The following is a 27543-nucleotide window of genomic DNA, read 5'->3' on the forward strand; positions in this document are numbered from 1 at the left end:
TGAAATGTTGCTCGATCTACTGTATAACCAGGCATTCCAGTGCCAGCTAATCTTGCTGGCAAGCGTTTGCCCTGCTGAAAGAGGCTCTCTGTATTCCAAAAGGACAAGCTTCTGCCAAAAGATTGTGTGGTGTCGCTCCAGCTGGTCTTGCAGCAGACATGTCAGTATTTCTGGCTGACACCAGTCTCGCATTGAGTCGGCATCTGCCTGAGTCTGAGACTGGAGCTGGTCACGTTGTGCCTGACAGTGGGGTCCAAGAGAACTCCATTTAAAGTACATTGTAAGCATAACCTGGTCATCTGTGAGACATTGTTTACCAGTTAGAACAGCATCTATCAGAATGTGTTACATATAAAATGATCCCCTGCCCCTTCCCTTCCAGAATTTCTGCCCTGAACACTGATAATAATTACGCGTCTTAAATATGGGTGCATTTGGTACCCTGTTTACATGGCCAATCAGTGCTCATAGCTCAATGTGTCTGACTTCTAATTATCATTCTCAACTTGCTGAATTCTGTGCTCAGAATTAATAAGTTGACCTCTGCAGTTTATTTCACCACAGGGCCAGTTCAGATCACTGTCATCTAAACAGTTGCCAATCTGAAACTGTTTAATAATAGAGGAAATATGAATGAAGTGTTCTGTAGATCTGATATGTTCAGCCACAGGGTGTCTGGTGATGCAGCATTGCTGACTGCATCTGCACAGATAAAAACATATTATAGCCATGGCGGTGCATCACTGAGAGATGATTAAGAGATGAGCAGGAAAGCTCATGCCTCATTCAATGTGCAAAAAAACCCCAGATTTATGCAAATTTAAGTATGAATCCATAGGGCTGGATTTTTGGTCTTCTGCCACCCCTGTTAGCGTCCCAGAGGGACAGCAATGGCAGTGGTAAGCACTGGGACATTTGGTGCCGGTTTTGACGGGGCACGGAGCATTACCGCCCGGAAGAAGCGAGCCGCTGTGCAACGCGCCTGGTTGCGACATCGGTTTGATTTTTTGCTGCCGCCCGACCCTTAGTGCTCTGTAGAGCGCCCCCTGCTGGGACCACCTGTGAAAGCGGGCGGTCCGAGCTGTAGCGGCTGCAGTGAGGTAAGTACTGTCAAACAGTAGTGTCATTGATTTTTTTGCGATTTATGTTGTGGTGGCATGAGTGATTTATTGGGAATGTTTTTGGTGGGATTTTTTCAGGTTTCCCCCACCCTCCCCAAACCTCTCTTAGAGCGCTGTTTAGCTTGGGATTTTCACTTGCTCAGCCGGCCTAGCGCCCTAAGCGAGGTGTGCAATGCCTCGCTTAGTGCTCTGCCCCACACTCAGGACCCCGCTGATGAATTTTGCTGGCTGAGGCACAAACCGTTCCCGGGTGCGAACTTTACTGTTCCGCCGCTATTACTGCCCCGAAATGAGCAGAACCGAAAATCTAGCCCTGTCAAATTCACAAACTGCAAATTGTCCAAAAGCCACCTCAGCTTTTGGTTTCAGATGAAGGTAAATGCATTGGCTGAATGGTCACTGGGCAGCGGAGATTACATTGATGAGTCACATGTTCACAATCATGGATACTGCTGCTCAGTACTGTGCAGTGACTTTAATGCAACTTGCCTGCTATATTGCTTCTGTATTAACTGAAATAGCAGGGAAAGTAGTTACTTGTGCAAGCACAATTCTTGCATGATAAAATTAGTTTTTAAAGAAAATGTTCTCTTTTATTCTTAAATCTTGCTTTCCAGGACAATCTCGATAAGCTGTGCTGAATGGGCAGAAATATTCTCCAATTAAATATTGGGAAAACCGAAGCCATTTTTTTCGTTCCCCGTCACAAAACTGCGTTCCATAGCCACTGAATCCATCCATCTCCCTTGCATCTGTCTGAGGCTGAACCACACTGTTCGCAACCTTGGTGTCATATTTGACCCTGAAGTTAACTTCCAGCCACACATCCGCAGCATAACTAAGACCAGCTATTTCTACCTCCGTAACATCGCCCGTCTCCGCCCATATCTCAGCTCATCTGCTGCTGAAACCCTCATTATTGCCTTTGTTACCTCCAGATTTGACTATTCCAATACACTCCTGGCTGGCCTCCCACATTCTACCCTATGTAAACTTGAGGTCATCTAAAACTCGGCCGCCTGTGTCCTAACTCGCACCAAATCCCACTCATCCATCACCCCTGTGCTCGCTGACCTACATTGGTTCCCGGTTAAGCAACGCCTCCATTTCAAAATTCTCATCCTTGTTTTCAAATCCCTCCATGGCCTCACCCCTCCCTATCTCTGTAATCTCCTCCAGTCCCACAACCCCCCGAGATATCTGCGCTCCTCAAATTCTGCCATCTTGAACATCTCTGATTATAATTGCTCAACCAATGGTGGCCGTGCCTTCAGCTGCCTAGGTTCCAAGCTCTGGAACTCCCTCCCTAAACCTCTCCGCCTCTCTACCTCTCTTTCCTCCTTTAAGACGCTCCTTAAAACATATCTCTTTGATCAAGCTTTTGGTCATTTGCCCTAATTTCTTGTTATGTGGCTCGGTGTCAAATATTTTCTTAGAACACTCGTGTGAAGCATCTTGGGATGTTTCACTACATTAAAGGCGCTATATAAATACAAGTTATTGCATAAATTCACTATGTGGGACTGTAGGAGCCATGTTTGTTTCCACCTTTTAGTTCAAGAATCTGTCCCTCATTCTAAATGTGGAAATTTCATCAAACAAAAGGAGAATTATATACAAAGTCAGACAAATCTGGAGCTAATTTTGTGTAACAACAATTTGCATTTTTATAGCATCTTTAATGTTGGAAAACTTTCTTCACAGAGTTGTCATCAAAATCATAATCTGAGCCAAAGAATGTGAAAGGCTGGTACTGGTGGGGGTGTAACCAAAAGTTCGGTCAAATACTCGGGTTTTAAAAGGGTTCTCAAAGGAGGAATGAGATATGACTGAAGGCACGACCAGCAAATGGTTTGGCGAAGGAAGAGGAAGATGCACAGAAGACCGGAGTCAGAGGAACAGAGGGGACTGTAGGGCAGTAAGAGGTTATAGAGATAAGGAGGATGATACCATGAAAGGATTCAAATAAGACTACAAGAATTTTATATTTGAAGTATTTAATTAGTGTTGAATCAAAGTAGTCGCAAGGTCAGGGGTGCTGGGTGAGCAGGATTTGGTGCAAGATATGATACAGGCAGCAAATATTTAGGTGAGCAGGAGTTTACAGAAAGTGGAGGATGGGAGGTCAGCCAGCAGAGCATTGAAATAAATGAGAATCGGCAGCAGATTGGCTGGGCTAGGTGGGCTTTGCGATGCAGAGGATGTAAGATCAGAAGCTCAAGTCGGGGTCAATAGGACACTAACGTTGCGAATGGTCTGTTTCACCCTGAGCGGCCCATGGAGGGGAATGGAATTGGTGGTAACACTACAAAGTTTGTAGAGGGGGCCAAAGATGATATCTTCAATCTTACCAGTGTTTAGCTGTAAGAAATGTGCCTTGTCAAAGACTAGATGTCGGAGAAGCAGTCTGAAAAACAGAGGGATTAAGAGAAGTGGTGGAAGCTGACCCCAAGTCTGCCATGGTGTTGGCAAAGGTTAGCCTACAGATGAAGAAGAGGGGACCCAGGATAAATCCTTGAGGTATTCCAGAGGTAACCGTGCAGGGGTGGGAAAAGGAGCCATTGCTGGAGATGCTCTGGCTACAATCGGATAAGTAAGAGTGGAACCAAGTGAGGACTATCCCAATCAGCTGGTCAACGGAGGAGAGGAGTTGGAGGAGGTGATTTGGTTGATCATGTGAAAGGCTGCAGAGAGGATGAAAAATTATAATGCACCATGGTCACAGTTAGAGGATGTCATTTGCGACTATGGTTAGGGCCGTTTCAATGTTATGGCAAGAGCAGAAGCCAGATTGGAAAGATTCAAACAGTTGCAGGAAAGATGGGCACAGATTTGTGAGGCAACAACATGTTTGAGGACTTTGGAGAAGAAAGAGAAATTGAAGTTGGGGCGGAAATTTGCTAGAACAGAATGGTTAATGGTGGGTTTTGGTGGCGGTGGTTAATGACAGCAGTTTTGAAAGGGGAATGGGGGGAATATCTGAGGAGTAAAAACCGTCTACAATATCAGTTAGCATGGGGGCCAGCAAGAGAAGTTGGCTGGTCAGCAGTTTAGTGGTAATGGGGTCAAGTGAGAAGAAGTGTATCTCATGGCTGTTGAGCTTAGAGAGCTTGGCACTAAACAAAGAATTTATAATTATAGACTGTTTTCTTACCAGCATGTAAGTATTAAGGTCGTATAAAACCATTGTACTCCAGCAAAGTTAACTGGAATATGCTGCTTATAGTAAAATATTTCTTGCTAATCACACATATTCAGTTCTATCATCTCTCAGAGCTGCTGGGCTACATTGCAATCAGGGGTGTCTCTGATCTTTATCAAACTAATACCAACTGTAGAGAATGTAGACTCACACAACAGTGCTTACCTTTCTCAAAGTCTTTATACTATTCATGATAACAGCTCATGGCTAAAATGAATTGAACTGAATCAGCTTTGAAATCCCATTTATTTCATGGAAAATGTAATTGCTTTTTCCAATACAAACTGAGCTCACCTCTCAACTAATTACTGCTCTTAAGCTTGGATCCAGAGCTGTAATAGGGCTGAACATTCAAATATGCCATTGCTGATTTCAGTGGGGCTGCTTCATTCAAACTACAATGGCAACTCTCTGCACTTAACATTACCCACCATTTCCTAATCCTTCTGTCACTGCTACATCAGCCGTACCAGCTAGCTGATTTGCAGGATTCTGGAGAAAGAGCAGGAGCTGGCACAGGCACAGACACGATGGACCGAAGTGCCTCCTTCTGTGATGTATGATTCTGATTCTATGATAAGTTCGTATTTAAAAATAAATCTGTGGATATGTTAGTATTTTAATCAATTAATTTCATTTTAATTATATGACACCAGTAGGGAATAAATGGTAAGAAAGAAAGGAATCTGTGGGTGGAAGGGTAATTTGGAGTGGAATGAGAGCGGCAGGGGTTTGACAAAAAATAACTTTCTTATTCAGGAAAATCTACCTTTCAGGTTATTTTTCTCAAAGCAGCAAAAAATCCAAAAGCATATCTATTAAAGTGTTATTACCGGTCACTGGAATGAAAGATTGTGTTGTCAACAAGTGCACAAAATTTGTGATTCAATTATAATACAAGGCTTGGCACAATGCTTATTTCCCTGATCAATCATAATACAATTTTATTTTTTTTAGAAAGTCAAGAACTGATCAAAAGGCAGTCCAGTACTTGAAAATCTTAATCAATTTTGTCAACTATTAAAGCCTTTAAAAATAATGCCATTTGTAGTTTAAATCCAAAGTGACCGATGCAACTTTAATTCAAAATCAGCAGGATTCAGAAGGTGATTGATGTGAAAGCCATTGTTCTACATAAAAAAGAATGAGCTATCCCATTGCTCACCCCAAAATATTAGTAATGGCTTCAATGACCAGGATAAATAATCAGTACTATGGAATTTCAAAGATAGGCTAATGTTTTAGGGTAAGAAATAAGACATAACTAAATGCATTCTCTCATTGGAAAAACAAAGGCAGAGTGAAAGGCCAATTTTTTTAACTTGTATTTGTACCAAAGAGGTGTAAAGTAAAGTTTATGTATAATCCCCCCATGATACTTCCAAACAATTTTAAGATTTGACATTTGGCCGATGAAATCACACGCAGGACTTCAGGATCTGTTTTGTGTCTACGACTGGTTGAACAATACAGGATGAAAATGATTTTCTGTCAGCTTCCCCAGGGGAAGGACTTGCTAGTATGATTTAACTGTTGGCAATCTGAACTAGAACAATCACTAAGGGATGTAGAAGAGAAAATAACAATGGTACTAGTGAGCTGAATGAAAAGTGAAAGCACGTAGAAAATATGCTCAGAATGGCAGAGTAACTGGTTTTAACATTGTTTGGAATGTTATTTTTTGGTAGGCATTAGTATATAATGAATGAGTTATATTCTGCATTAGAATGTATAATCTGAATTCACACTCCCACAAATTGACCACACAAATTGGAAAAACTCAGGTGTGCTGCCCTGGAATCTCCATCAATAATTGATGGATAATTATGGGCAACACACCCATGATTTCCAGGTTTGCACAAACTCCACCCTTTTATCATAGTTTTTTATTGATCTTAGCACTGAAATTATGCTGTAGGATACAAAACTTCACACTTTTATCTTAAACTTTTCTCTCCACCACTTTAGCAGACTTCTTAGCCCATTATTTAAAAATATATAAAAAATTTAAAAACCAACATAACGGAGAAAGGAAATTCAAATGCAAATGTTAAGAATTTCTATGCACATATCCTAAGCCATAATTTCAGGCCGTTCACATTTCCAGGTGCAGATATAGAAATTGTTGTCATAACAAATAGAATCATAGAATCAAAGGGCTGGACTTTCCAATTGCTGCCGCTACCGCCCATGTCTCGGTGGTAATCGGGCGATATGAAGTTATCGAGTTATCACCTGATTACCGCCGAGATCAAAAGTCACTAGTTTTGCCTTTTTTCTTGCCAGCGGTAACGTAGTGTGTGGCAGCGGGCTGTATCATCTCTCGTGTAAGGCCGGTTTCAGCTGCAACGGTCATACTGTGCACGCGCGTTTTCTTTTTCTTTTGCGCATGCGAGTTTTTTTTTTCTTTCTGGTGTTTCGGGGGGGTCAGGGGTCAGCCCATGCATGCGCAGTTGAGGAAGGGAGGGGTAAAGAGAGAGAGGGAGAGGAGAAATCGTGGAGCAGCCTATTTAGAATAGAAAGAGAGAGAGTGAGAACTTACATATTTTGAAGATTTACTTAGCTCCAAAAAAATATAAATATAAATATAAACAACCAACCATCAAAAAATAGAAAAACAATTAAAGGTTGAGGTCGAGGCCGAGACAAAGGTAGGAGGAGGAAAAGGGCGAAGAGGTTCACGGTGGACACCCAAGCTACCTTGGTCCACGAAGTGGAGGTACGTTGGGACCAATTGACTCGGGGTGGTCATGGCAAGCTCAGCCCCCCACCCACCCCCCCATCTACCAAAGAATATGGGCAGAGATTGCCGAGCGGTATCCTCGGTTGCCCAGGTCCATCGGGAGCCAGTCCAGTGCCACAAGCACTGGAATGACATTGTTTTGGCCGCGAGAGTAAGTAATAACTTTAATAATTTTAATAACTTTGAGCATGCACTGATTCACTACTTAAAATGTAAAACTGCCATACTGTGAATTTGTTAATCTCGCTAAACTTGTAGTTACATATTATTACTAACAACGATATTATTAATTACAGGAAAACAATATAATAAGATGTGTTCATCATGCATCACTTGCATGCTAACGGTGCATTAATGGGATAGTGTTGAAAGGCATTGGGGGTGGGTACTGTACCTGGTCAATTATCTTATTGTGGAGGCTGATTTGGCAGGGGAGGTGTGCTGCAAGACAGGCAGATGCCGAACTGGACATGGTTGCGCTTTCTAGGGCAAGTGTCGACATTGGTCAAGAGCTCCTTCAGGCAATTGGTGCACTCGCCGGAAACATCGCAGCGCAATCAGCGCGCCAATCGGAGGACAGGGCGGTGCCAATTGCGGTGATGCGGCGAATCGCTGATTCCGTGGATGCCTTGCACAGCTGCTGGAATCGGCGGACGACACTGAACCCCAAGGTGTCGCGCCACCATTGGCAACAGCACATGGGAGTCAGGAGCATGGCGATATTTCTGACTCCGAAGATGGGTCGTCAGGCCCTACACCTTCTCCCGATTCCCTACACATGGCACTGCCACTGTCACTCCCCTGCAGCAGCAGCGCTCGGGTAGCCCTGCTGCACAACACACTGATCGCAACTCGGACAGGGGCAGGGGTAGGGGTGAATCCCCAAAACATTTGGGGGTGAGGTGGAGAGGGGGAAAAGGTGGTGGTCGCAGGTAGATTTGTTGGCAGGTTGGGAGACAGCGGAGGGGTTGTTTATTCGGAAAATACAAAAAAAAATTGATCACTATTTTGTTTACTGTTTATGGGGGGGCGTTGTGGGTGTTTTCTAGTGAACTAATGTTTGCTGTTTTGTTTACTGTTTTTGGGGGACTGATGGGTGGGGTGCAGCAGGCGTTGTGGGTTTTTTGTTATGAAAAATTGTTTACCGTTTGGGGTATTGTGGGTTTAATACTTAAAATGTAATGTTTACTTTTTTCAATGTTGTAAAAAAAAATTTAAAATTTAATCAAAATTTATTTTTAAAAGAATTATTTATTATTTATTAATTTACTTTCCAAAAAAGCTTCTTCAAAATTTATAACATTTTATTGAACTTAACAATTCTTGTGCCGTGTCTCACTCACTTTTTTACTAAATGAGGAGTCAGCAATCAATACAAGGGTTACAAACAATGGACATTTTAAGGTTTAAACTGAACTCTTAACCATTCAAGCAAAGCATTCATTTATGAGCTGCTGACGTAACAATGTTGCTGCTACATAACTACCACAGGGTATCATGGGCTCATCGCCAGACTCCTCCTCATCCTCATCGATCTCCTCTTCCTCCCATTCCTCTTCCGCTTCTCCCTCTGCCTCGCCCATTATATCTTGAGATGGTCCTTAAGTCCCCTGCGGCATTTTCTATCCCCTTCTGATTGCCAAGTTGTGTAACATGCAACACACCACAATGAACTCCGTGACCTGCGCCGGGTGGTATTGTAGGTTGCCACCAGAGTGGTCCAGACATCTGCACTCCAATTGTCTTTTCGACGATATTGCATGTGGCTATGTGGCTGTTATTGTAGCGATGCTCGTCACCTGTCTGGGGCTTACGGAGGGGGGTCAAGAGCCAGGTGGCAAGGCCCTATCCTTTGTCACCAAGCATCCAGCATTGACCTTGTGGCTGACAGTGCTCTCACGCAAGGTATGAACATCATGAATGGTCCCTGGAAAATTGGCGTTTAGTGCTTGCTTGTGGTCGACAAGGAGCTGCACATTCAGGAGTGGAATCCCTTTCGGTTCTGAAACACCTCTGCATCCTCTATAGGTACTCGCAGGGCAATGTGCATACAGTCTATTGCACCCTGGACCTTAGGGAAATTTGTTATTCTCGAGAAAACCAAAGCCCTCTCACTCTGTGTCTCCCTGGTCATTGGGAAGTTTATAAAGTCAAACCTTTGTGTGTAAAGTGCTTCTATCACTTGCCGAATGCAGCGATGTGTGATGTGCTGAGAGATGTAGCAAATGTCGCCAGCTGATGCCTGAAAGGAGCCCGATGCATAGAATGAAAGTGCCGCAGCCACCTCAACTTCAATGGGCAGTGCGGTCCTGATGGTGCTGGTAGACTGCAGGTCTCCCTTAATTAGCTGGCATATCTCATTGATAATCTCCTTTCGGAAGCGCAGCCTTCTAATGCACGCTTTATTGGATAAGTCCAGGCATGATTGCTTATCCCTGTAAATGCGTTGGATGTAAGGTCTCCTCCTCCTCAGCAGTCTGCCACCTTTTTGATTGGGCACATAATGCTCTTCAATAAACCTTCTTCCAGCTATATTCTGCAGCATGTAATTAATTAGCAGTACTAGCTGAGAAATTGCGGGACCCATTTCTTTAAAAGTCCTCTAAACTGTCAAAACTTATTCGATTTTCCTTCAACCATCATAAAATTAAAGCAGATACTCTACTATACCCTCAAATTATAAGTATTAATTTGAAACACCCTTAAAAATGATATAAATGCTACCTACAAGTAAAAGCAGCCTTTTCTTCAAATACATCTGCATACAAAATGGCGTCCATACCACTGGATTAGGGTCAGTTAAGTACACCTTTTTCATGGAGGCAGAAAATGCCGGCAGTAATTTGGGCGGTATTTCGGTGAAATGCCGAAATTAGCGCCGGGCGGTATTTGGGTGGTGCACATCAAAGTGCATGGAAAATTGACTGCAAATGATGGGCGGGCAGTTCAGGTTACCACCTGCAGTAATAGGCTGCTGAAATTACCGCCGGCGGTATATGGGCATTAAGTGGGTGCAAGTTTCCTCTGGAAACGAAAAATGTGCGGTATTGGGATAAAAACCTAAAAACGGGCGGTAATATTGGTGGTAATCGGGCGGAAATAATGCCGAAAGACTAGCCCATAGAATCATAGAAATTTACAGTATGGAAGGAGGCCAATCTGACCCATCGTGTCCGTGCCGGCCGACCAAGAGCTATCCAGCCTAATCCCACTTTCCAGCTCTTGGTCCATAGCCCTGTAAGTTACGGCACTTTAAGCGCACATCCAAGTATTTTTTAAATGTCATGAGGGTTTCTGCCTCTACCACCCTTTCAGGCAGTGAATTCCAGACCTCCACGACCCTCTGGGTGAAGAAATTTCCCCTCATATCTCCTCTAAACCTCCCCCCAATTACATTAAATCTATGTCCCCTGGTTGATGACCCCTCTGCCAAGGCAAACAGGTCCTTTCTATCCACTCTATCCAGGCCCCTCATAATTTTATATGCCTGAATCAGGTCTCCCCTCAGCCTCCTCTGTTCCAAAGAAAACAGATGTCCATTCTTTCCTCATAGCGAAAATTCTCCAGTCCAGGCAACAATCTTGTAAAACTGAATAAGTAGTTGCTGTCAGAATGACCCACAGAGGAATCCCCCAAAATATCTTATGATCCTGTAGTGTATGGTATTACATAATAGATGTTCATATGTGCATGCAATGAAAATATCTTATACTATATATAGCCAGTGCCATAAAGCAGTGTAATCCACAATTCACAAGTAGGAATAGATATAATAGTGTTAGCTAAATATTATAGGACAGAATTGCACATTTTATTTTTGCATTGTGCATAAAATATGTGTACATAAGTTTCCAGCTTTAAAAATAATAGATGTTATGAAATGTATGAGTTATTTTCTAATTGGTATTGAATTAATACTGATGATATATGTATGTTATGCATTTTTGCACATGATAAATACAATGTCAAATGATTTAATCCATTATCCCCAAATGTGTGCAATAACATATAGAAATATAGATTTTATGTAATTATTTCAACTTTAGTAAGTGGTTTTCTTTTTTCTGCAGTAAGTGCAGGTATGTTACATATTACCTAATTGGTCAACAGCTGATAATGTGCACTAACTAGTCAAATCTGTTATAAAAAGAAAGTGAGAATTTCAAAATGAGATGTTTAAATGGCGTTGCACAATGCCACATAAAGGAAGCACAAAGGCCCAAGCTGCTCTTGAATTGAAATATAGCGGTTTGAGCCATTGCTCTGTCAGTTCCTAATTACAGCCAAGCTGCACAGGGAAGCATTGAGTGTAGACCACAGAAAAGGAAGACTTACATTTATATAGAGCTTTTCATGACCACCGGACATCTCAAAGCACTTTTCAGTCAATGAAGTACTTTTGGAGTGTAGTCACTGGGGTAATGTGGGAAACGCAGCAGCCAACTTGCACACAGCAAGCTCCCACAGACAGCACTGTGATAATGACCAGATTTGTTGATTGACAGTTAAACATTGGCCAAGACACCAGGGATAACTCCCCTGCTCTTTTTTGAAATAGTGCCGTGGGATCTTTTACATCCACCTGAGAGAGCAGACAGGGCTTCAGTTTAACATCTCATCCAAAAGACAACACCTTTGACAGTGCAGTACTGCACTGAGTGTCAGCCTAGATTTAGGCACTCAAGTCCCTGGGGTGAGATTTGAACCCACAATCTTCTGACTTCGTAGCAAGAGTGTTACCCACTGAGCCACAACTGATATGGTCAGATGAAGAGGAAATGAGAAAGAATGTTTCTTCTTGGACATTAAAGTGTGCTTCCTAGTGAACATATAAATAGGGCACTGGACAATCTGTCCACTTCATGTTCAGGGGAAGTAAGCCACATAGTTGAGGGGGAACTTTCAGGGAAATAAGATTGGGAATTAGACTATATGGGCGAGAAATTTGCTGACTTTGCGACTGGTTTTCTGCCGGTATTTCACCCTCCGTGGCGAAAAATCGATTGGCGGGAACTTTGGGCACCTTTTTGAAGCGGCACTTTCCAGCGAGGAAAGGAGTGCCGCCATGCAACACTCGAAATAGCATTTTCACCCGAAATGTGGCTCTCTCCGCACCCGTATTCTGCGTCCAGAATACCGACAGGGAAAAACCTGCGTTGCAGTCCTGCCAGCAGCGGTAAGTATGAAGACCTGCAAAAAAAAGGTTTTGGGCCCCAATTTGGTGAATGCCGCTGCCCACCCAAGTGCCGCCCAAAGGACCGCCGATGGCCACCGAGGTACCTGATGGTACTTTGGGCGGGGTTTTCATCAAAAAGGTCCTTCAAAGGGCGGCGGGCAGAAGCTCCCAATCTCGGCAGCAAAGGCGCTTGCTGCCCAAGTGCCGCCGAGGATGGAGTTGGGCCCATGGAGGGTCGAAGACCTGGAAAGAAAAAACATCAAACACATTGGAACATCTTCAGGGGACCCCATACAGGTAAATCCCTGTAAAGAAAAAAATTTTAAAATGTTTACTTACCTTTTTTTTCAGCGCTTCATGCCTACCGTCGGGAACAGACCAGCCCCCTCGCAGCGATCCATCCCCTGTTCTGCCGCCGACTCCCGCCCACACCAATCTGGCACCTCGGCGGGCGGCAGTCCACTTACGCCATTCGGCCATCCACTGACGTTAGCGGGCGGTTCCCAGCGGCTCTCCCCTCCCGCCTGTTCCAGACCAGATCGAAACTGTCACTGGGGGCCAACCCGAGGAGGAATGTCGGCGGCAGTGGGCAGCGAGTGCATCAGTTTCGGGCCCTTTATTTTTTCATTCTTTTTCAGCGATTTAGTCGGTCAGGGTTTTGTGAAGTTTGTTTTTTTGTTTTTTCCAATTTTTTTTTTGGTTGTTTCTTCCCCCCCCCCCCCCCCTCCCCTCCCAAGGCCGCTCTCGCAGCGCTATCGGCCCCGGATTAAAGTTGCTGAAATTTGCGGTTTGCACTGCGAACCCTCGTGCAACACCGATTATTACCGCTGCACAAATTAAAAGCTGAATATCCAGCCTACTGACGGTCGCAAAACGAAAACGGTAATTTTGGCAAAAAAATACCGTTTTCGCTGAAAACTGAATTTCTAGCCCTAAATTCCCAAATAAGCAATAACTTGCTCTCAATAAATATTTAGCATATTTACTGCTCGAATAGGCTTAACAGCCAAAGTTGGGACATTCCCACTGGCAATATTTGTATGGCCTTGAAAGACGGAAGAATAAGGCAACAAAAAGGAAAAGAATCCAAAAGCAAATAGTTTTTTTAACAACTGTAAAATATTTTGTAGTTTTTCATGTCTATGGCCATTTTTCATGTCTATGGGCTAGACTTTCCCGAGAGTCCCTCAACGCTCGATTGCCCGTCCAGAAAAACCGCGAACATTTGGTAATTAACGCTGGCGAAAATTTCCACTTTAAAGTTAAAACTAATTCAAACTAATCACCCAGCGAGAAAATGGGTCTTGCACCATTATTCTCGGCGATTTTCTTGGCGGTTAAGGGGAAACTAAGTAAAACGGGCGATTTTTAAAAAATTTAGGCCGAGTCTGCGGTTGGGCCGAGGGAGGGGGGGGGAAACTAAAAATAAAATTTCACCAAAAAAAAAGTTTCTAAAAACTCCCAAGAAACTTTTACACATAATCGGCATTTTAAAATTTAAAAAAAAGAAAGAAAGAACCTTTAACTTAGCTTTCTTTGCCGAGTACTCACCTACTGCCCTGTTAAGCAGCTTTCACAGGGCAGTTCCCTCGGCGATCTGGAAGGGCTTCCTTTGAGACAAAACTTACGCCCTGGCAATTTTCTCGGCGATGCACATCGGCGGTTTGGTCCCGGCGGGCGTTTTCAGATTTGGACGATAACATTGAAAAATAAAAGGGGAAACTTTTGCCGGGCGAAAAAACAGCTGTACTGCCGAGAAAACAGCTGTACCGTCGAAAATGAAAGGAATGTTTCGTCCTATGAATTTAACTTTTAAAAGTGGAATACAATCCTATAGATGTGTTACTTTTTTAAATCAAATTATTGCTAATCTGGTTCTGTGAAGCCTTTAATATAACAGTGGACACAGGATTTGTCATCCTTGGCAAGGTTCTAAAATTTACATATAAGACAATGTTGATGACACCTGGGGGGTGAAATTGCCCCTCACTCCGACGGGAGGCGGTGACCTTCCGGGGCCAGGACTTTTATCACCCGGCCTGGATTTCCCTCCCCTTACGTGAAATTGGGCCTTGCATCCCTCAAAGGAAGTGGAGCACTGTCTCTGGCGCTCCACTTTCTTTGGGAATAGTGCCGGGGCGTTAGCACGGCACTGATTCCATTGCTATGCGGATATTCAACGTAGCGCTAATGCGCTACAACTTCCCTCCCCTTCCATTAAAGGAGGGGGCTGCTGCACATTCGGCGTGGCCCTTTGGTGGCCGCCACTGGGCCACCAGGGATTCGTGAGACCAGACCAGCAGCCCGGCACCTGAGATGGCGGCCCGCTCCACGCTATGGCCGCCATGATCGAGCCGACCCCAGAGTCGGCCGACCAACAAAGATGGCGGCACGGGGCGCTGCAGGCCTCTCCTTTAAACAGAGCCCCCGGGAGCAGATGTCCACCAGCTTCGTGACCCGCAAAGCTGGCATTGACATCCGCCCGCGCCAGCCTCGTGGCCTGTGGTGTAATTTCGCCGCGGGGCATTAAAGGGTCGGCGTGGGGCAGTGTGGGGTCGCCGCGTACGACGATGATGTCATCGCTGCTTCCGCGGCGGCCTGTGGCGCTAATGGTGGGGCGCGGCACTGCCAGCACAGTGCCTCCCAAACCTCGGGGCAATTTCCTGGGAGGCGATAGCGCCCCTCTCCCCCAGGCATAAACTGCCTTGTGCCCTGTTAGCACCCCCGGAGGCGCTAACGGGGCTATAAAAAGGGGCAATTTCGCCCCCCTGGTTTCTTGCAAATGTATACTTTTAAAATGATATTTGCGCATTGCTTTTTTAAATAACCTACGAAATAATTTCAGTACATTACAAGAGGTAAACATGTCTTCTGGAATCTGGTAGCAATCTTTAATATGGACTAATTTAAATTAAAAAAAATAAACAAGTATACTTTTACAGTGCAGCTTCTTCTATACTGATTCTTCATTGACAAACATGCCTATCAGACAAACCACACTATCTGGTTAGGAATTTCTCTTCCACTAAACTGACTGATTTTCCTTAATGGATCTGTCATGGATGTGCCACAAATGCTGGAATGTAAGAAGATAATAAGAATCTAGGTTTTAGGCCAATCTGAAGCTGAATAATGTCTATCGAACTTTGATATTACAAAAGAACACGCCAAAAACACATTCACCAGCAAAGAACAGTTCTATTTAAGCAGGAGGCAGGTCAGTGACAAATGAGATGTGCGAACAGGTACTATCAGATTTATCAAAATGGCAGTTTAAGGTACATTTCCCTCAATTTGTATTATAAGCTATTGGCCCAGAAATTGTGCTCGAAGGCTTCCCGCGGGCGGCTGCCTCCAACCTGAACATTTTCTGCAAATCTACCCGGTGGTCCCGGAGGTTCGGGGACTTCTGGTCCTGGGCCTCTACGCGAAGGCCTTCGTAAATGTATACGTGTCCCAGGATTATATGGGTTTCGTACGCATCACTGGGATCACGTGGGCTGGCCCAACCTATCAGAATAGAGGGATCCCCATTCATACGTATGTGAGTTCCATATGTACGGAACCACCATAGCTATGAATGGGAATACCCCCAAAATCACAGAAACACTGAAAATAACTAAAAAAAAAAAATCACATGTTTGAAATTAATAAAGGTGTAATTTAATTAATTATTTAAAACAAAAATTAAATTTTTTGAAAAATAAAATTATATAATTTAAAGTTTCTAAAAATAAACTTTCCTTATTTAAAAGGATTTTAAATGTTTAAATTATTTAATAGCCCAACTCTCCGCCTGGGGAGGCCCTTTAGTTTTGCATGCGGGCGATCTGTCAACAGAATTTTTGACAGATCGCAAGTGCCGGGTTTAGGCGCACGCGCTTCGCATACCTAAACCCGGAACTTGCGGGGACCCCACGGGCGTGTGCACACTTCGTACGCGGCTGTGGGGAGACTGATTTCAGGTTCAATAATAGTACTCACATAGCGAAGACCTGGGGCTGTAATGATTGACCTCCAACCACCACGACCATCTTCCTTTGTGTTGGGTATGACTCCAGCCAGTGCAAAGTTTTCCCCCTGATTCCCATTGACTTCAGTTTTACTCGGACTCCTTGATGCTACACTCGGTCAAATGCTGCCTTGATGTTCAGGGCAGTCATTCTCACCGCACCTCTGTAATTCAGCTCTTTTGTCCATGTTTGGACCAAGGCTACAATGAGGTCTGGAGCCGAGCGGTCCTGGCTGAACCAAAACTGGGCATCGGTGAGCAGGTTCTGGTGAGTAAGTGCCGCTTGATAGCACTGTTAACGACACCTTCCATCACTTTGCTGATGATTGAGAGTAGAATGATGGGATGGTAATTGGCTGGAATGGCTTGTCCGACTTTATGTGGACAGTACATACCAGGTACAGCAGGCGGTTAAGAAAGCAAATTCCTTCAGTTGGCCTTCATAGCGAGGGGATTTGAGTACAGGGGCAGAGAGGTGTTACTACAGTTGTACAGGGCCTTGGTGAGGCCACACCTGGAGTATTGTGTACAGTTTTGGTCTCCTAACTTGAGGAAGGACATCCTTGCTATTGAGGGAGTGCAGTGAAGGTTCACCAGACTGATTCCCGGGATGGCAGGACTGACATATCAAGAAAGACTGGATCAACTGGGCTTGTATTCACTGGAGTTCAGAAGAATGAGAGGGGATCTCATAGAAACGTTTAAAATTCTGACGGGTTTAGACAGGTTAGCTGCAGGAAGAATGTTCCCAATGATGGGGAAGTCCAGAACCAGGGGTCACAGTCTAAGGATAAGGGGTAAGCCATTTAGGACCGAGATGAGGAGAAACTTCTTCACCCAGAGAATGGTGAACCTGTGGAATTCTCTACCACAGAAAGTTGTTGAGGCCAATTCACTAAATATATTCAAAAAGGAGTTAGATGAAGTCCTTACTACTAGGGGGATCAAGGGGTATGGCGAGAAAGCAGGAATGGGGTACTGAAGTTGCATGTTCAGCCATGAACTCATTGAATGGCGGTGCAGGCTCGAAGGGCCGAATGGCCTACTCCTGCACCTATTTTCTATGTTTCTATGTAACTGATTCTCTCAAACAGTACAGCACAAATCCAATCTGTGTTATGGAGCCTGTTGCTGCAGTAAATTGACAGATAACATGCTGGACTAAAGAGTCGTAGGAAATCGGATCTTGCCCCACGGTATCCCTACAAAACTGGGTTCCCATTTCATTTGGGGATTGGGAGAGGTTGCAAACAAAAAGATGTTATAATAGAAAATCAAAGGCAAGACAACTGACAGATGTCTATATTATCTCATAGAAGCAGATTAAATGCCAAAATGTAGGTATTTTTATCTCTGGAGTCCAACATGGGTTGTGAATGTAGTCATGCACCTAAACTCTCAATGCAGCTCCATTTTGAACAGTCCGGCTTGGAGAAGACTTTTATGCCATTTAGATTTGCAATCGTATTATTCATTGTAAGCGCGCTGTGCCTCTCAAGTTTGATTGATTGGCTAGACAGACATGTTTTAACACAAAATCTAATCTTGCCAGATTGCTTCAGCTTCAATACAACAACATAATTGAGAAAGTAGAATGTAGAAAGCCCAAAATCCTCCCCCAAAAGCAAGCAATTGGCTAACTAACACTCAGCTGGCCTGTGAGGAATAGTTATTTGGGCCTGTCACACATGGTCAGTTACCCCAGAACGAATGAGTGCCTTCAGAAGAGGTGAGAGGAAAATTACAAAATAAAGTCCAGTATACTTAGCTAAGTAATAGATTTGCTTAATATTTTTAGGTTGTGATTACTGTTGCTGTGCACTGTTGCTAAAACCATGTGGAGGTATAATTATTACAGAATTCATGGGGCCAAAATTGCCCCTTCCAATAAGGCCTCTGACCGTCTGAAAGCAGCGGCCACCGGGGCAGCACGGAATGGACACTGACTGTCTGTGGAGGGGCCGCCATTTTGTAAATTACCCTTCATTACCCTTCCTCAGGAGCGGAGCGGTGTCTGGCACCGTTCCGCCTGATTTCCCACCGCAGCGTGCACGCACCGACCCCTTACCGTCTGGCGGGTACCCGCTCGCAAAATTGACCCCGCGAAATTGCCCCTGACCTGAAATTGCCTCACTGGAGTGGTGCCCCCGCTGTCAGTGCACTCTCTGTGAAATGGAGGCTCGGCCGCTCTTAAAGGGGAGGTGGCGCTGCCATCGACGACATGTTTTTTTTTTGTCGGCCGGCTGCCAGGCTGGGCCGACAATTATGGCCGCGGGTTCGGCACCCCCTCTTGGATGCCAGACTGCTGGCCCGGCTGATACCCTGGTGGCCCAGTGGACTTAACAAAAATGAACGCAGAGTTCGCAGCGGCTCTCCCCTTTAACTGAAGGGGAGAGACCTTGTGGCACGCCAGCACAACGACGGCATCAGCACGGCGCTGATGACTGACAGCGGCTGACACCCCTTCCCGTCCTCACTTCCGCCCCCCCCCCTAGTGACAGCCACTCTGCTCCGACTCCACTTCCACCCCCATGATGGGCCATTTCCGTCCCGCTGGAAAAATAACCATGAAGAGCTGAATTTCGACAGGTAGGCCGCTGCATTAATTGCCAGAACACTTTAAAAACAGTAGGTGCGCCCAAGTTTAAAATAATAAAGTAATAGATAGAGGAGTATTGATCATTCACTGTAATATGTGGGCACAGTGAAGAACACTCAAATGCCAAACAGCTGAATGCACAGACCTGTTAAAATACATCATTTTCAGAATCCCAATGTTTTGCCATTATTTTCTGGTTTAAAACACATCCCATCTAAGTGCACAAATATCGACAGCTTCTATTTTATTTTTATTCGTTCAAGGGATGGGGGCATCGCTGGTAAGGCCAGCATTTATTGCCCATCCCTAATTGCCCTTGAGAAGGTGGTGGTGAGCTGTCTTTGTGAACCACTGTAGTCCTTGTGGTGAAGGAACTCCTATAGTGCTGTTAGGGAGGGAGTTCCAGAATTTTGACCCAGCGACAATGTAGGAACAGCGATATATTTCCAAATCAGAATGGTGTGTGACTTGGAGGGGAACTTGCAGGTGACAGAGTTCCTATGCACCTGCTGCCCTTGTCCTTCTAGGTGGTAGAGTTTGTTGGTTTGGGAGGTGCTGCCGAAGAAGCCTTGGCAAGTTGCTGCAGTGCATCTTTACATGGTAAACACTGCAGCCGCGGAATAGGGTGGTGGAGGTAGTGAATGTTTAAGGTGGTGGATGGGTGCCAATCAAACAGGTTGCTTTGTCCTGGATGGTGTCGAGCTTCTTGAGTATTGTTGGAGCTGCACTCATCCAGGCAAGTGGAGAGTATTCCATCACACTCCTGACTTGTGCCTTGTCGATGGTGGAAAGGCTTTGGGGAGTCAGGAGACACTCGCCGCAGAATACCCAGCCTCTCACCTGCTCTTGTTGCCATAGTATTTATATAGCTGGTCCAGTTAAGTTTCGGGTCAATGGTGACTCCCAGGATGTTGATGGTGTGAGTTCTATTGGGCCAGTCACTCACCTAAATATATACATTTTTACATCATTAATGCATTATCCCATGCAGACAAAGCACCTCATATCTTATAATACAAAGCAATCGGAGGTGATCAATGTAGATATACCCATATGAGATGTTGATCAGCCTGAAAGGTGCTTCTGGGCTATTGTCTATACAGTGGGTATTGAAGCTGCTACATTACCATCCTGTTTTAAATGTAGACTGTGTTGAATTCAAAGATCCACAAAACGGTCTCTTTACTCTATACTCTAATCACTGAAGCTCTATTAACTTAACAGCTGAGATGTTTAATGTGTTTTTTCTCTTTTCTTTATTTTCTTGACAATAGGCTCTGTCTGTTCAAGGCAGATGATCTGTTCCACGTGACTAATGCAGCTCTTTATTTTTGTTTCATGTTGTCACTGTTGCTGTTTACTTAATAGAGTTTCTTTTTTTTTTAAAAGGGCCAATTTAATGCTAGAGCTTTTGTTATTCACAATTCGCCAACGTAATGCAAATCGGTCATTCTGTTCATATTGGACAATTCTCAGTTCATTATTAAGAGATGATCTTTCTCTACCTCCTGTTCAAAAATTATAATTCTAAATATTTCAAGAACAAGTGAGCAGAGCATGCATAATTAAGCAGAAAGACTCACAAAACATAAAGAACGTTCGAGTTAATGGCTAATTAGTTAAGCGCTCTGCCACTTTAACATATACTTTGGTTAGCAAATACAATTTGCATTTAAGCAGGCTTCAATATTCAAATTCTTTAGACAGACATTAATTTGTCTAATACAAAAGCAAAATAGTGCAAATGCTGGAACCTCAAATAAAAACAGAAAATGCTGGAAATCTCAGCAGGTCAGGCAGCTTCTGTGGAGAGAGAAACGGAGTTAACGATTCAGATCGATGATCCTTTGTCAGAACTGGCGAATGTTTGAAAAGAACAGATTCTTAAGAAGCACTGAAAGGGGAAGGGGAAGAAAGAACAAAAGGGAAGGTTGGTGATAGGGTGGAAGGCAGGAGAGATTAGAGAGACAAAAGGGATGATGGGCCGAATTGAAATGGTAATGGCAGGAGTTATAAAAAGGTGAGTCCAGATAAGGTGTGAATGGCGGAATAATGACCAGCTGCCATTAGAGACAAAGAGAAAACAAACATAAGATCGGCGGGGGGTGGGGGGGGGGGGGGGGTGGTGCAAGGGAGCCAAAAATGGGCAGAGGTTATCTGAAATTGTTGAACTCGATGTTAAGTCCAGAAGGCTGTAAAGTGCCTAATCAAAGGATGAGGTGCTGTTCCTTGATCTTGCGTTGAGCTTCATTGGTGTAGGCATTCGAGGACAGAGATGTCAGATTGTGAGTGGACTGGGGAATTAAAGTGAAAGGCGACCGGAAGCTCGGGGTCACGCTTACGGACTGAACAGAGGTGCTCCGTAAAACAGTCACCCAATCTGCATTTGGTCTCCCCAATTTAGAGGAGACCACATCATGAGCAGTGAATACAGTATACTAAATTGAAAGTAGTACAAGTAAATCGCTGTTTCACCTGGAAGAAGCATTTGGGGCCCTGGATCATGGGAAGGGAGGAGGTAAAAGGGCAGGTGTTGCATCTCCTGCGCTTGCACGAGAAGGTGCCGTGGGAAGGAGAGGGGGTGCTGGGGGTGACTGTGGAATGGACCAGGGCGTCGCGGAGGGAGCGGTCCCTTCGGAATGCTGAGAGGGGAGGGGAGGGAAAGATGTGGTCGGTGGTGGGATCAAGCTCGAGGTGGCGGAAATGGCGGGGGATGATCCGTTGAATGTGGAGGCTAGTGAGGTGAAATGTGAGGACAAGGGGAATTCTGTCATGGTTCTGAGAGGGAGGGGAAGGGGTGAGAGTAGAGGTGCGGGAAATAGAATGTTAGCCTGGCGGAGGGGAATCCTCGGTTGAGGATCTAATTTCCACCCTTCCCTCACCTTCACATGGGCCATCTCCAACTCTTCTTTTCCCTTCCTCGACTTCCCTGTCTCCATTTCTGGGGCTAGGCTATTGACCAGTATCCACTTTAAGCCCACTGACTCTCACAGCTACCTGGACTACACTTCCTCCCACCTCGCATCCTGTAAGGACGCCATTCCATTCTCCCAGTTTCTCTGCCTCCGTTGCATCTGCTCTGAAGATGCCACCTTTCACACTAGTGCTTCTGACATGTCTTCCTTTTTCCTTGGCCGAGGATTCCACTTTGTCATTTTAATTCCCCGCTCCACTCTCATTCCAACATCTCCGTCCTCGGTCTCCTACACTGTTCCAACAAAGCTCAATATAAGCTCGAGGAACAGCACCTCATCTTTCATGTGGGCACTTTACAGCCTTCTGGACTCAACATCGAGTTCAATAATTTCAGATAACCTCTGCCAATTTTGGCTCCCCCACCCCCCCACCACCCGATCTTATGTTTTTTACTCTTTGTCTCTAATGGCAGCTGGTCATTATTCTGGCATTCACACTCTATCAAGACTCACCTTTTTATAACTTCTGCCATTACCATTTCAATTCAGCCCATCATTCTTTTTTGTCTCTCTAATCTCTCCTGTCTTCCACCCTATCACCGACCTTCCTTTTTGTTCTTTCTTCCGCTCTCCCTTTCAGTGCTCCTTGAGAAATTGTTCTTTTTGAACATTTGCCAGTTCTGATGAAGGGTCATCGACCTGAAACTTTAATTGTGTTTTTCTCTCCACAGATGCTGCCTGAACTGTTGAGATTTTTATTATTTTCTGTTTTTACATCAATTTAACCAGTTGGGGATGAGCGTGACTATGCTGAGAGATTTAATCTGAGCTGAGATACTTTAATAGACTGGTACTAGATATTAATACCTAAGCCAGTAGGATAGGGGGCTGTTATAATTGAAGTGGTTTTTCACAAGAATATAAAGTGTATTTTTATGCTGTCTTTACAAAAAGTGATTACAAAATAATGAAACTTAATCTATACAATTAAACAAAAGCATATGCACAGCATTCGTGATGACTAAGAGAATATTTCTTTATGTATTTTCTTAAGTGTGTTCAGCTTAATGGATTTTTCTACCATTGTCCCTCTACTCCGGAGTAAATTCACCAATTCTGAGTTCCCAGCAGGTTGCTGTGCTCAAAGGTCAGAAACCAAGCTATAAAACCATAGTGCTGATTCTCCGACCTATATTCTGTTTGAGCGTAGCTCTCTCCTGGGAGTGTGTGATTGGTGATTTTAACCTATAATCTTGCTTGTTTATAAAAACAAGATCCCACTTCAAGAAAAAGTTTGGTAAAGACTGTTAAATCCTTGTTAAAGGGAAATCAGTGGAGCCTTCTGCAGTCAGGAAGACAGGTACAATAGGATCTAATTGCTCAGGGCTTCTAGTGAGCTCTGTAATTGGGCATTATAACTTTTTTATTGGACATATTTAGCATTAAGTAACTGTTAGCTGCTTTAAAATAAAAGCAGACAATGCTGGAAATATGTATCAGGTCAGTCTGTATCTATAAAGAGAAAGGATATGTTAACATTTCGGTGTATACCCTTCATCAGAACTTCACCTGAAAAAGGTACACACCAAAATCATTAACTCGTTTTTTTATCTTTCTACATGCTGACTGAATTGCTATGTATTTGTTGCAGTTTCTGTTTCTATTTCACGTTTCCAGTATTTGTTATTATTTTTCTTTCTTACTTGCTATAATCTGTGTAGTCATGCCTAAGAACTGTATTTAATCAGTTCAGTCTAGATTGAAAAGCTGATTCTTTTCTGCAGAATTTAAGAATGGCAGACTACAAAATGGATTCAAAGTAACATCACTTTAGTAAGTTAATGAGTCTTCTGTCTTTTTCACACTTTCACCCATTTGCCTAATTTCTCTTATCTTTTCTTTTACTTTTATATTTTAGGAGTTCAGTGGGAGAGTTAAGACTCTGTAGATAACATCTGATCAAAGGGTGTGCATGCGGAAAATATAAACAGGGATAGAAACATAAAAACATCGAAAATAGGTGCAGGAGTAGGCCATTTGGCCCTTCGAGCCTGCACCACCATTCAATAAGATCATGGCTGATCATTCCCTCAGTACCCCTTTCCTGCTTTCTCTCCATACCCCTTGATCCCCTTAGCCGTGAGGGCCATATCTAACTCCCTCTTGAATATATCCAATGAACTGGCATCAACAACGCTCTGCGGCAGGGAATTCCACAGTTTAACAATTCTCTGAGTGAAGAAGTTTCTCCTCATCTCAGTCCCAAATGGCCTACCCCTTTTCCTAAGACTGTGTCCCCTGGTTCTGGACTTCCCCAACATCGGGAACATTCTTCCCGCATCTAACACCTCCCGTCCCATCAGAATCTTATATGTTTCTATGAGATCCCCTCTCATCCTTCTAAACTCCAATGTATAAAGGCCCAGTTGATCCAGTCTCTCCTCATATGTCAGTCCTGCTATCCCGGGAATCAGTTTGGTGAACTTTCGCTGCACTCCCTCAATATCAAGAATGTCCTTCCTCAGATTAGGAGACCAAAACTGAACACAATATTCCAGGTGAGGCCTTACTAACTGCAGTAAGACCTCCCTGCTCCGATACTCAAAACCCCTAGCGATGAAGGCCAACATACCAGTTGCCTTCTTCACCGCCTGCTGTACCTGTATGCCAACTTTCAATGACTGATGAACCATGACACCCAGGTCTCGTTGCACCTCCCCCTTTCCTAATCTGTCGCCATTCAGATAATATTCTGCCTTCGTGTTTTTGCCCCCACTTATCCTCACACTTATCCACGTTATACTGCATCTGCCATGCATTTGCCCACTCACCTAACCTGTCCAAGTCACCCTGCAGCCTCCTAGCATCCCCCTCACAGCTCACACCGCCACCCAGTTTAGTGTCATCTGCAAACTTGGAGCTATTACACTCAATTCCTTCATCCAAATCATTGATGTATATTGTAAAGAGCTGGGGTTCCAGCACTGAGCCCTGCGGCACTCCACTAGTCACTGCCTGCCATTCTGAAAAGGACCTATTTATCCTGACTCTCTGCTTCCTGTCTGCCAACCAGTTCTCTATCCACGTCAGTATATTACCCCCAATACCTTCTCTGTAGGTAGAGACTGGATCAACTGGGCCTTTATACATTGGAGTTTAGAAAGATGAGAGGGGATCTCATAGAAACATATAAGATTCTGATGGGACAGGAGAGGTTAGATGTGGGAAGAATGTTCCCGATGTTGGGGAAATCCAGAACCAGGGGACACAGTCTTAGGAAAAGGGGTAGGCCATTTAGGACTGAGATGAGGAGAAACCTCTTCACTCAGAGAATTGTTGCTTTGATTTTGCACACCAATCTCTTGTGTGGGACCTTGTCAAAAGCCTTTTGAAAGTTCAAATACTCCACATCCACTGGTTCTCCTTTGTCCACTCTACTAGTTACATCCTCAAAAAATTCCAGAAGATTTGTCAAGTATGATTTCCCTTTCAAAAATCCATGCTGACTTGGACCGATCCTGTCACTGCTTTCCAAATGCACTACTATTTCATCCTTAATAATTGATTCCAACATTTTCACCACTACTGATGTCAGGCTATAATTACCCGCTTTCTCTCTCCCTCCCTTTTTAAAAAGTGGTGTTACATTAACTGCCCTCCAGTCCATAGGAACTGATCCAGACTCGATAGACTGTTGGAAAATGATCACGAATGCATCCACTATTTCTAGGGCCACTTCCTTAAGTACTCTGGGATGCAGACTATCGGCCTTCAATCCCATCAATTTTCCTAACACAATTTCCCGCCTAATAAGGATATCCTTCAGTTCCTCCTTCTCACTAGACCCACTGTCCCCTAGTACCTTCGCAAGGTTATTTGTGTCTTCCTTCGTGAAGACAGAACCGATGGTTCAATTGGTCTGCCATTTCTTTGTTCCCCATTATAAATTCACCTGAACCTGTCTGCAAGGGACCTACATTTGTCTTCACTAATCTTTTTCTCTTCACATATCTATAGAAGCTTTTGCAGTCAGTTTTTATGTTCCCGGCAAGCTTCTTCTCGTACTCTATTTCCCCCCCTCTTAATTAAGCCCTTTGTCCTCCTCTGCTGAATTCTAAATTTCTCCCAGTCCTCAGGTTTGTTGCTTTTTCTGGCCAATTTATATGCCTCTTCCTTGGATTTGACACGATCCTTAATTTCCCTTGTTAGCCATGGTTGAGCCACCTTCCCCATTTTATTTTTACTCCACACAGGGATGTACAATTACTGAAGTTCATCCATGTGATCTTTAAATGTTTGCCATTGCCTATCCACCGTCAACCCTTTAAGTATCATTTGCCAGTCGATTCTAGCCAATTCACGCCTCAAACCATTGAAGTTACCTTTCCTTAAGATCAAGACCCTAGTTTCTGAATTAACTGTGTCACTCTCCATCCAAATAAAAAATTCTACCACGTTATGGTCACTCTTCCCCAAGGGATCTCGCACAACAAGATTGCTAATTCGTCCTTTCTCATTACACATCACCCAGTCTAGGATGGCCAGCTCTCTAGTTGGTTCCTCGACATATTGGTCTAGAAAACCATCCCTAATACACTCCAGGAAATCCTCCTCCACCACATTGCTACCAGTTTGGTTAGCCCAATCAATATGTAGATTAAAGTCACCCACGATAACTGTTGTACCTTTATTGCATGCATCCCTAATTTCTTGTTTGATGCTGTCCCCAACCTTACTGCTACTGTTTGGTGGTCTGTACATAACTCCTACTAGCGTTTTCTGCCCCTTGGTATTCTGTAGCTCCACCCATACCGATTCCACATCATCCAAGCTAAAATCCTTTCTTACTATTGCATTAATTTCCTCTTTAACCAGCAATGCCACCCCGCCTCCTTTTCCTTTCTGTCTATCCTTCCGAAATGTTGAATACTCCTGGATGTTGAGTTCCCAGCCATGTCTCCGTGATGCCAATTACATCATACCTGTTAACTGCTATCTGCGCAGTTAATTCATCCACCTTATTCCAAATACTCCTCTAATTAAGGCACAGAGTCTTCAAGCTTGTCTTTCGAACACACTTTGCCCCTTTTTGATTTATGCCTTAAGTTTCTCTGCCCTCCACTTTTACTTATCTTCTTTCTACCTTTTGCTTCTGCTCCCATTCTACTTCCCCCGTCTCCCTGCATAGGTTCCCATCCCTCTGCCATATTAGTTTAACTTCTCCCCAACAGCACTAGCAAACACTCCCCCTAGGACATTGGTTCCGGTCCTGCCCAGGTGCAGACCATCCGTTTGTACTGGTCCCCCAGAACCGGTTCTAATATCCCAGGAATTTCTATCCCTCCCTTGTGCACCACTCCTCAAGCCACGTATTCATCTGAGCTATCCTGCGATTTCTACTCTGACTAGCACGTGGCACTGGTAGCAATCCTGAAATTACTACTTTTGAGGTCCTACTTTTTAATTTAGCTCCTAGCTCCCTAAAATCATCTTGTAGGACCTCATCCCGTTTTTTACTTATATTGTTGGTACCTATATGCACCACGACAACTGGCTGTTCACCCTCCCTTTTCAGAATGCTCTGCACCCGCTCTGAGACATCCTTGACCCTTGCACCAGGGAGGCAACATACCATCCTGTAATCTCGGTAGCGGCTGCAGAAACATCTATCTAGTCCCCTTACAATTGAATCCCCGATCACTATTGCTCTCCCACTCTTTTTTCCTGCCCTCCTGTGCAGCAGAGCCACCCACGGTGCCATGGACTTGGCTGCTG

General features: G+C 44.2%; 1 long non-coding RNA gene across 1 annotated transcript in view; it reads left to right on the plus strand.

Annotated features, from left to right (window-relative positions):
• LOC139228248 (uncharacterized) overlaps positions 1 to 27543 on the plus strand; it is a 98433-nt gene that overhangs the window by 49771 nt on the left and 21119 nt on the right. The gene's annotated exons all lie outside the window — the stretch shown is intronic.

Source organism: Pristiophorus japonicus, chromosome 17, assembly GCF_044704955.1.
Source record: "Pristiophorus japonicus isolate sPriJap1 chromosome 17, sPriJap1.hap1, whole genome shotgun sequence".
Taxonomy (NCBI): Eukaryota; Metazoa; Chordata; class Chondrichthyes; family Pristiophoridae; genus Pristiophorus; species Pristiophorus japonicus.